This window comes from Coregonus lavaretus (assembly GCF_964263955.1).
Source record: "Coregonus lavaretus genome assembly, chromosome: 33".
Classification (NCBI taxonomy): Eukaryota; Metazoa; Chordata; class Actinopteri; order Salmoniformes; family Salmonidae; genus Coregonus; species Coregonus lavaretus.
Genome location: NC_140020.1, coordinates 37,534,228 through 37,544,811, shown reverse-complemented (window position 1 = coordinate 37,544,811; position 10,584 = coordinate 37,534,228).

The following is a 10,584-nucleotide window of genomic DNA, read 5'->3' as shown; positions in this document are numbered from 1 at the left end:
CAACACAACACGCTAAAGCTAATCTCTTCTCTCTCCTCTCCTCTCTCTCTCTCTCTCTCTCTCTCTCTCTCTCTCTCTCTCTCTCTCTCTCTCTCTCTCTCGCCTCCAGGCCGATGTCCTTTCCGCCAGTATATCCCAAGCAAGCCGGCCAAATACGGCATCAAGACCTGGGTGGCCTGCGACTCCAAATCCAGCTACGCCTGGAAGATGCAGGTCTACACCGGCAAGGCCACATGCGGAGGCCCCGAGAAAAACCAGGGGATGAGGGTCGTGCTCGATTTGACGCAGGGACTCATAGGTCACAACGTCACCTGCGACAATTTCTTCACCTCATACGAGCTCGCGCGCCAGCTCCTGACCAGGAACGTCACCCTGGTCGGCACAGTCAGAAAGAACAAGCCAGAGCTCCCGCAGGCGCTGCTCGCCTCAAAGGACAGGCTCCTCTTCTCCTCCAAGTTCGCCTTCACGCCCACCACCGCTCTAGTGTCCTACCTGCCAAAGAAAAACAAGAACGTCTTACTCCTGAGCACGCTGCACACCGAGGCTCACGTTAGCCGTCGCCAGGACAAGAAGCCGGCCATCGTCCTAGACTACAACAGCAACAAGGGAGGTGTGGACAACCTAGACAAGGTGATTGGAACCTACAGCTGCAGGAGGATGACCGCGCGCTGGCCCCTGGTCATCTTCCACAACATCCTTGACGTGTCCTCTTACAACGCTTTTGTCATATGGCGAGAGCTCAACCCCACTTGGATGCCTGGTAAGCGAAACAAGAGGAGGGTGTTCCTCGAGCAGCTGGGAAAGGCACTAGTGACTCCGTTCATACAAAGAAGGGCCTGTCTCCCTCGCACCGAAGCCTCTGCGGCGCTCGTCAAAGCTGTTCAGAGGGCTACGTATCGTGATCAGCCCCGGCGGGATCAAGCCCCCGCAGCACCGGACCACGCACCGGCCCAAGTACCCAACCCCGCAAAACCCAGTAAGAGGAAGAGGTGTCAGGTCTGCCCCACAAAGAAGGACTGTAAAACACACACGGTGTGCACCAGGTGTAACAAATACATCTGAAAAGGCTGTTCGCACGCATACTGTCCCACATGTTCCAATTGGGCCTTTAGTGAGAGGGGGACAGTTCGACCCGGAGGGCACGGCGTGTGTACAGAATACCAGGACAACGGGAGGGTTAAAAGCTACGTATTGCACCTTTTAGTTGCCTGAAGTCTAGCTTCAATGTTTGTGTGTGTATATACAACCATCTGGCATCATCCACTTCCTTTGGACTATAGTAGCACAGTAAAATGCTTTTCAAAGGAGGGGAAAAATAAACGAGTGATAATATAGGACGAATAGTAACAAGAATTGTGTTCAGAAAAATAATTGACACTATTAGTTGTGTGTAATAGCCTTGCATGCAGTCAAGAAAAAATATTGCATGCCAACTGACTTTGAAAGTCCAATGTTACAGTGCTGCTGAGAGACTCATGCAGAGGCCAAAACTTTACAGTGGAGCACGGAGGACATCTTGTGGTTCAACTCGGGTACTGCCCATGTGTGAACACATCATGGGGAGTCCCTTTTAGTATTAGCTCTTTAGCCCAGCGTTTCCCAAACGCGGTCCTGGGATCCCCAAGGGGTGCGCGTTTTGCCCTAGCACTCCACAGTTGATTCTAATACTCCCAGCTTGATGATGAGTTGATTATTTGAATCAGCTGTGTAGTGCTAGGGCAAAAACTCCCAAAACGTGGCCCGAGTTTGGGAAACCCTGCTTTAGGCTAATACTAGCCTATTAGGATGACTTGGTTCTATCGCTTTAATGCCAACCGCTGAACTCTGGTTTTCACGAATTACTTGTCCCAGGTGACCATTATGAATCTAATTGCAAAACAAATGTTTCTAAATTGCTCTTTGAATGTAATATGCTAAAGTCTGTCAATTACACTGTGGAAATCACATTTCCATCTTTCTTATCCCCTGTGTCGTCATTGAAGGCATGTCACAATCATTGATGGAAAAAGTCCATGTATTCCTCAGATAATTACAACATAGATGTCCTGTAATTGTTCCATGTATACACGCACCTCTACATTACCCACCATGTATGTTGTTCACTAACACGTCTAAAAGCTACGTATTGCACCTTTTAGTTGCCTGAAGTCTAGCTTCAATGTTTGTGTGTGTATATACAACCATCTGGCATTATCCACTTCCTTTGGACTATAGTAGCACAGTAAAATGCTTTACAAAGGAGGGGAAAAAGAAACGAGTGATAATATAGTACGAATAGTAACAAGAATTGTGTTCAGAAAAATAATTGACACTATTAGTTGTGTGTAATAGCCTTGCATGCAGTCAAGAAAAAAAAATGCATGCCAACTGACTTTGAAAGTCCAATGTTGCAGTGCTGCTGAGAGACTCATGCAGAGGCCAAAACTTTACAGTGGAGCAGGAGGACATCTTGTGGTTCAACTCGGGTACTGCCCATGTGTGCGCACATCATGGGGAGTCCCTTTTAGTATTAGCTCTTTAGCCCAGCGTTTCCCAAACGCGGTCCTGGGGTCCCCAAGTGGTGCGCGTTTTGCCCTAGCACTCCACAGCTGATTCTAATACTCCCAGCTTGATAATGAGTTGATTATTTGAATCAGCTGTGTAGTGCTAGGGCAAAAACTCCCAAAACGTGGCCCGAGTTTGGGAAACCCTGCTTTAGGCTAATACTAGCCTATTAGGATGACTTGGTTCTATCGCTTTAATGCCAACCGCTGAACTCTGGTTTTCACGAATTACTTGTCCCAGGTGACCATTATGAATCTAATAGCAAAACAAAATTTTCTAAATTGCTCTTTGAATGTAACATGCTACAGTCTGTCAATTACACTGTGGAAATCACATTTCCATCTTTCTTATCCCCTGTGTCATCATTGAAGACATGTCACAATCATTGACGGAAAAAGTCCATGTATTCCTCATATAATTACAATGTAGATGTCCTGTAATTGTTCCATGTATACACGCACCTCTACATTACCCACCATGTATGTTGTTCACTAACACGTCTAAAAGCTACGAATTGCACCTTTTAGTTGCCTGAAGTCTAGCTTCAATGTTTGTATGTGTATATACAACCATCTGGCATCATCCACTTCCTTTGGACTATAGTAGCACAGTAAAATGCTTTACAAAGGAGGGGGAAAAGAAACGAGTGATAATATAGGCCCAATAGTAAAAAGACTTGTGTTCAGATGAATAATTGACACTATTAGTTGTGTGTAACAGCCTTGCATGCAGTCAAGAAAAAACATTGCATGCCAACTGACTTTGAAAGTCCCATGTTGCAGTGCTGCTGAGAGACTCATGCAGAGGCCAAAACTTTACAGTGGAGCACGGAGGACATCTTGTGGTTCAACTTGGATACTGCCTATGTGTGCGCACATCATGGGGAGTCCCTTTTAGTATTAGCTCTTTAGCCCAGCGTTTCCCAAACGCGATCCTGGGGTCCCCAAGGCGAGTGCGTTTTGCCCTAGCACTCCACAGCTGATTCTAATACTCCCAGCTTGATGATGAGTTGATTATTTGAAACAGCTGTGTAGTGCTAGGGCAAAAACTCCCAAAACGTGACCCGAGTTTGGGAAACCCTGCTTTAGGCTAATACTAGCTTATTAGGATGACTTGGTTCTATCGCTTTAATGCCAACCGCTGAACTCTGGTTTTCACTAATTACTTGTCCCAGGTGACCATTATGAATCTAATAGCAAAACAAATGTTTCTAAATTGCTCTTTGAATGTAACATGCTACAGTCTGTCAATTACACTGTGGAAATCACATTTCCATCTTTCTTATCCCCTGTGTCGTCATTGAAGACATGTCACAATCATTGACGGAAAAAGTCCATGTATTCCTCAGATAATTACAACATAGATGTCCTGTAATTGTTCCATGTATACACGCACCTCTACATTACCCACCATGTATGTTGTTCACTAACACATTTAAAAGCTACGTATTGCACCTTTTAGTTGCCTGAAGTCTAGCTTCAATGTTTGTGTGTGTATATACAACCATCTGGCATCATCCACTTCCTTTGGACTATAGTAGCACAGTAAAATGCTTTACAAAGGAGGGGAAAAATAAACGAGTGATAATATAGGACGAATAGTAACAAGAATTGTGTTCAGAAAAATAATTGACACTATTAGTTGTGTGTAATAGCCTTGCATGCAGTCAAGAAAAAACATTGCATGCCAACTGACTTTGAAAGTCCAATGTTGCAGTGCTGCTGAGAGACTCATGCAGAGGCCAAAACTTTACAGTGGAGCACGGAGGACATCTTGTGGTTCAACTCGGGTACTGCCCATGTGTGAACACATCATGGGGAGTCCCTTTTAGTATTAGCTCTTTAGCCCACCGTTTCCCAAACGCGGTCCTGGGATCCCCAAGGGGTGCGCGTTTTGCCCTAGCACTCCACAGCTGATTCTAATACTCCCAGCTTGATGATGAGTTGATTATTTGAAACAGCTGTGTAGTGCTAGGGCAAAAACTCCCAAAACGTGGCCCGAGTTTGGGAAACCCTTCTTTAGGCTAATACTAGCCTATTAGGATGACTTGGTTCTATCGCTTTAATGCCAACCGCTGAACTCTGGTTTTCACTAATTACTTGTCCCAGGTGACCATTATGAATCTAATAGCAAAACAAATGTTTCTAAATTGCTCTTTGAATGTAACATGCTACAGTCTGTCAATTACACTGTGGAAATCACATTTCCATCTTATACCCTGTGTCGTCATTGAAGACATGTCACAATCATTGATGGAAAAAGTCCATGTATTCCTCAGATAATTACAACATAGATGTCCTGTAATTGTTCCATGTATACACGCACCTCTACATTACCCACCATGTATGTTGTTCACTAAAACGTCTAAAAGCTACGTATTGCACCTTTTAGTTGCCTGAAGTCTAGCTTCAATGTGTGTGTGTATATACAACCATCTTGTATCATCCACTTCCTTTGGACTATAGTAGCACAGTACAATGCTTTACAAAGGAGGGGGAAAAGAAACGAGTGATAATATAGGCCGAATAGTAACAAGAATTGTGTTCAGATGAATAATTGACACTATTAGTTGTGTGTAATAGCCTTGCATGCAGTCAAGAAAAAACATTGCATGCCAACTGACTTTGAAAGTCCCATGTTGCAGTGCTGCTGAGAGACTCATGCAGAGGCCAAAACTTTACAGTGGAGCACGGAGGACATCTTGTGGTTCAACTCGGGTACTGCCCATGTGTGCGCACATCATGGGGAGTCCCTTTTAGTATTAGCTCTGTAGCCCAGGTTTCCCAAATGCGGTCCTGGGGTCCCCAAGGGGTGCGCGTTTTGCCCTAGTACTCCACAGCTGATTCTAATACTCCCAGCTTGATGATGAGTTGATTATTTTAATCAGCTGTGTAGTGCTAGGGCAAAAACTCCCAAAACGTGGCCCGAGTTTGGGAAGCCCTGCTTTAGGCTAATACTAGTTTATTAGGATGACTTGGTTCTATCGCTTTAATGCCAACCGCTGAACTCTGGTTTTCACTAATTACTTGTCCCAGGTGACCATTATGAATCTAATAGCAAAACAAATGTTTCTAAATTGCTCTTTGAATGTAACATTCTAAATTCTGTCAATTACACTGTGGAAATCACATTTCCATCTTTCTTATCTCCTGTGTCGTCATTGAAGACATGTCACAATCATTGACGGAAAAAGTCCATGTATTCCTCAGATAATTACAAGATAGATGTCCTGTAATTGTTCCATGTATACACGCACCTCTACATTACCCACCATGTATGTTGTTCACTAACACGTCTAAAAGCTACGTATTGCACCTTTTAGTTGCCAAAAGTCTAGCTTCAGTGTTTGTGTGTGTATATACAACCATCTGGCATCATCCACTTCCTTTGGACTATAGTAGCACAGTAAAATGCTTTACAAAGGAGGGGAAAAAGAAACGAGTGATAATATAGGCCGAATTGTAACAAGAATTGTGTTCAGATGAATAATTGACACTATTAGTTTTGTGTAAAATCCTTGCATGCAGTCAAGAAAAAACATTGCATGCCAACCGTGGTCCTATGTAGCTCAGCTGGTAGAGCACGGCGCTTGTAACGCCAAGGTAGTGGGTTCGATCCCCGGGACCACCCATACACAAAAAATGTATGCACGCATGACTGTAAGTCGCTTTGGATAAAAGCGTCTGCTAAATGGCATATTATTATTATATTATTTAACTGACTTTGAAAGTCCCATGTTGCAGTGCTGCTGAGAGACTCATGCAGAGGCCAAAACTTTACAGTGGAGCACGGAGGACATCTTGTGGTTCAACTCGGGTACTACCCATGTGTGCGCACATCATGGGGAGTCCCTTTTAGTATTAGCTTTTTAGCCCAGCGTTTCCCAAACGCGGTCCTGGGGTCCCCAAGGGGTGCGCGTTTTGCCCTAGCACTCCACAGCTGATTCTAATACTCCCAGCTTGATGATGAGTTGATTATTTGAATCAGCTGTGTAGTGCTCGGGCAAAAACTCCCAAAACGTGGCCCGAGTTTGGGAAAACCTGCTTTAGGCTAAAACTAGCCTATTAGGATGACTTGGTTCTATCGCTTTAATGCCAACTGCTGAACTCTGGTTTTCACTAATTACTTGTCCCAGGTGACCATTATAAATCTAATAGCAAAACAAATGTTTCTAAATTGCTCTTTGAATGTAACATGCTACAGTCTGTCAATTACACTGTGGAAATCACATTTCCATCTTTCTTATCCCCTGTGTCGTCATTGAAGACATGTCACAATCATTGACGGAAAAAGTCCATGTATTCCTCATATAATTACAACATAGATGTCCTGTGATTGTTCCATGTATACATGCACCTCTACATTACCCACCATGTATGTTGTTCACTAACACGTCTAAAAGCTACGTATTGCACCTTTTAGTTGCCTGAAGTCTAGCTTCAATGTTTGTGTGTATATACAACCATCTGGCATCATCCACTTCCTTTGGACTATAGTAGCACAGTACAATGCTTTACAAAGGAGGGGGAAAAGAAACGAGTGATAATATAGGCCGAATAGTAACAAGAATTGTGTTCAGATGAATAATTGACACTATTAGTTGTGTGTAATAGCCTTGCATGCAGTCAAGAAAAAACATTGCATGCCAACTGACTTTGAAAGTCCCATGTTGCAGTGCTGCTGAGAGACTCATGCAGAGGCCAAAACGTTACAATGGAGCATGGAGGACATCTTGTGGTTCAACTCGGGTACTGCCCATGTGTGCGCACATCATGGGGAGTCCCTTTTAGTATTAGCTCTTTAGCCCAGCGTTTCCCAAATGCGGTCCTGGGGTCCCCAAGGGGTGCGCATTTTGCCATAGCACTCCACAGCTGATTCTAATACTCCCAGCTTGATGATGAGTTGATTATTTTAATCAGCTGTGTAGTGCTAGGGCAAAAACTCCCAAAACGTGGCCCGAGTTTGGGAAACCCTGCTTTAGGCTAATACTAGCCTATTAGGATGACTTGGTTCTATCGCTTTAATGCCAACCGCTGAACTCTGGTTTTCACTAATTACTTGTCCCAGGTGACCATTATGAATCTAATAGCAAAATAAATGTTTCTAAATTGCTCTTTGAATGTAACATGCTAAATTCTGTCAATTACACTGTGGAAATCACATTTCCATCTTTCTTATCCCCTGTGTCGTCATTGAAGACATGTCACAATCATTGACGGAAAAAGTCCATGTATTCCTCAGATAATTACAACATAGATGTCCTGTAATTGTTCCATGTATACACGCACCTCTACATTACCCACCATGTATGTTGTTCACTAAGACGTCTAAAAGCTATGTATTGCGCCTTTTAGTTGCCTGAAGTCTAGCTTCAATGTTTGTGTGTGTATATACAACCATCTGGCATCATCCACTTCCTTTGGACTATAGTAGCACAGTAAAATGCTTTACAAAGGAGGGGAAAAAGAAACGAGTGATAATATAGGCCGAATAGTAACAAGAATTGTGTTCAGATGAATAATTGACACTATTAGTTGTGTGTAATAGCCTTGCATGCAGTCAAGAAAAAACATTGCATGCCAACTGACTTTGAAAGTCCCATGTTGCAGTGCTGCTGAGAGACTCATGCAGAGGCCAAAACTTTACAGTGGAGCACATCTTGAGGTTCAACTCGGGTACTGCCCCATGTGTGCGCACATCATGGGGAGTCCCTTTTAGTATTAGCTCTTTAGCCCAGCGTTTCCCAAACGCGGTCCTGGGGTCCCCAAGGGGTGCGCGTTTTGCCCTAGTACTCCACAGCTGATTCTAATACTCCCAGCTTGATGATGAGTTGATTATTTTAATCAGCTGTGTAGTGCTAGGGCAAAAACTCCCAAAACGTGGCCCGAGTTTGGGAAACCCTGCTTTAGGCTAATACTAGTTTATTAGGATGACTTGGTTCTATCGCTTTAATGCCAACCGCTGAACTCTGGTTTTCACTAATTACTTGTCCCAGGTGACCATTATGAATCTAATAGCAAAACAAATGTTTCTAAATTGCTCTTTGAATGTAACATTCTAAATTCTGTCAATTACACTGTGGAAATCACATTTCCATCTTTCTTATCTCCTGTGTCGTCATTGAAGACATGTCACAATCATTGACGGAAAAAGTCCATGTATTCCTCAGATAATTACAAGATAGATGTCCTGTAATTGTTCCATGTATACACGCACCTCTACATTACCCACCATGTATGTTGTTCACTAACACGTCTAAAAGCTACGTATTGCACCTTTTAGTTGCCAAAAGTCTAGCTTCAGTGTTTGTGTGTGTATATACAACCATCTGGCATCATCCACTTCCTTTGGACTATAGTAGCACAGTAAAATGCTTTACAAAGGAGGGGAAAAAGAAACGAGTGATAATATAGGCCGAATTGTAACAAGAATTGTGTTCAGATGAATAATTGACACTATTAGTTTTGTGTAAAATCCTTGCATGCAGTCAAGAAAAAACATTGCATGCCAACCGTGGTCCTATGTAGCTCAGCTGGTAGAGCACGGCGCTTGTAACGCCAAGGTAGTGGGTTCGATCCCCGGGACCACCCATACACAAAAAATGTATGCACGCATGACTGTAAGTCGCTTTGGATAAAAGCGTCTGCTAAATGGCATATTATTATTATTTAACTGACTTTGAAAGTCCCATGTTGCAGTGCTGCTGAGAGACTCATGCAGAGGCCAAAACTTTACAGTGGAGCACGGAGGACATCTTGTGGTTCAACTCGGGTACTACCCATGTGTGCGCACATCATGGGGAGTCCCTTTTAGTATTAGCTTTTTAGCCCAGCGTTTCCCAAACGCGGTCCTGGGGTCCCCAAGGGGTGCGCGTTTTGCCCTAGCACTCCACAGCTGATTCTAATACTCCCAGCTTGATGATGAGTTGATTATTTGAATCAGCTGTGTAGTGCTCGGGCAAAAACTCCCAAAACGTGGCCCGAGTTTGGGAAAACCTGCTTTAGGCTAAAACTAGCCTATTAGGATGACTTGGTTCTATCGCTTTAATGCCAACTGCTGAACTCTGGTTTTCACTAATTACTTGTCCCAGGTGACCATTATGAATCTAATAGCAAAACAAATGTTTCTAAATTGCTCTTTGAATGTAACATGCTACAGTCTGTCAATTACACTGTGGAAATCACATTTCCATCTTTCTTATCCCCTGTGTCGTCATTGAAGACATGTCACAATCATTGACGGAAAAAGTCCATGTATTCCTCAGATAATTACAACATAGATGTCCTGTAATTGTTCCATGTATACACGCACCTCTACTTTACCCACCATGTATGTTGTTCACTAACACGTCTAAAAGCTACGTATTGCACCTTTTAGTTGCCTGAAGTCTAGCTTCAATGTTTGTGTGTGTATATACAACCATCTGGCATCATCCACTTCCTTTGGACTATAGTAGCACAGTACAATGCTTTACAAAGGAGGGGGAAAAGAAACGAGTGATAATATAGGCCGAATAGTAACAAGAATTGTGTTCAGATGAATAATTGACACTATTAGTTGTGTGTAATAGCCTTGCATGCAGTCAAGAAAAAACATTGCATGCCACCTGACTTTGAAAGTCCCATGTTGCAGTGCTGCTGAGAGACTCATGCAGAGGCCAAAACGTTACAATGGAGCACGGAGGACATCTTGTGGTTCAACTCGGGTACTGCCCATGTGTGCGCACATCATGGGGAGTCCCTTTTAGTATTAGCTTTGTAGCCCAGCGTTTCCCAAATGCGGTCCTGGGGTCCCCAAGGGGTGCGCATTTTGCCCTAGCACTCCACAGCTGATTCTAATACTCCCAGCTTGATGATGAGTTGATTATTTTAATCAGCTGTGTAGTGCTAGGGCAAAAACTCCCAAAACGTGGCCCGAGTTTGGGAAACCATTCTTTAGGCTAATACTAGCCTATTAGGATGACTTGGTTCTATCGCTTTAATGCCAACCGCTGAACTCTGGTTTTCACTAATTACTTGTCCCAGGTGACCATTATCAATC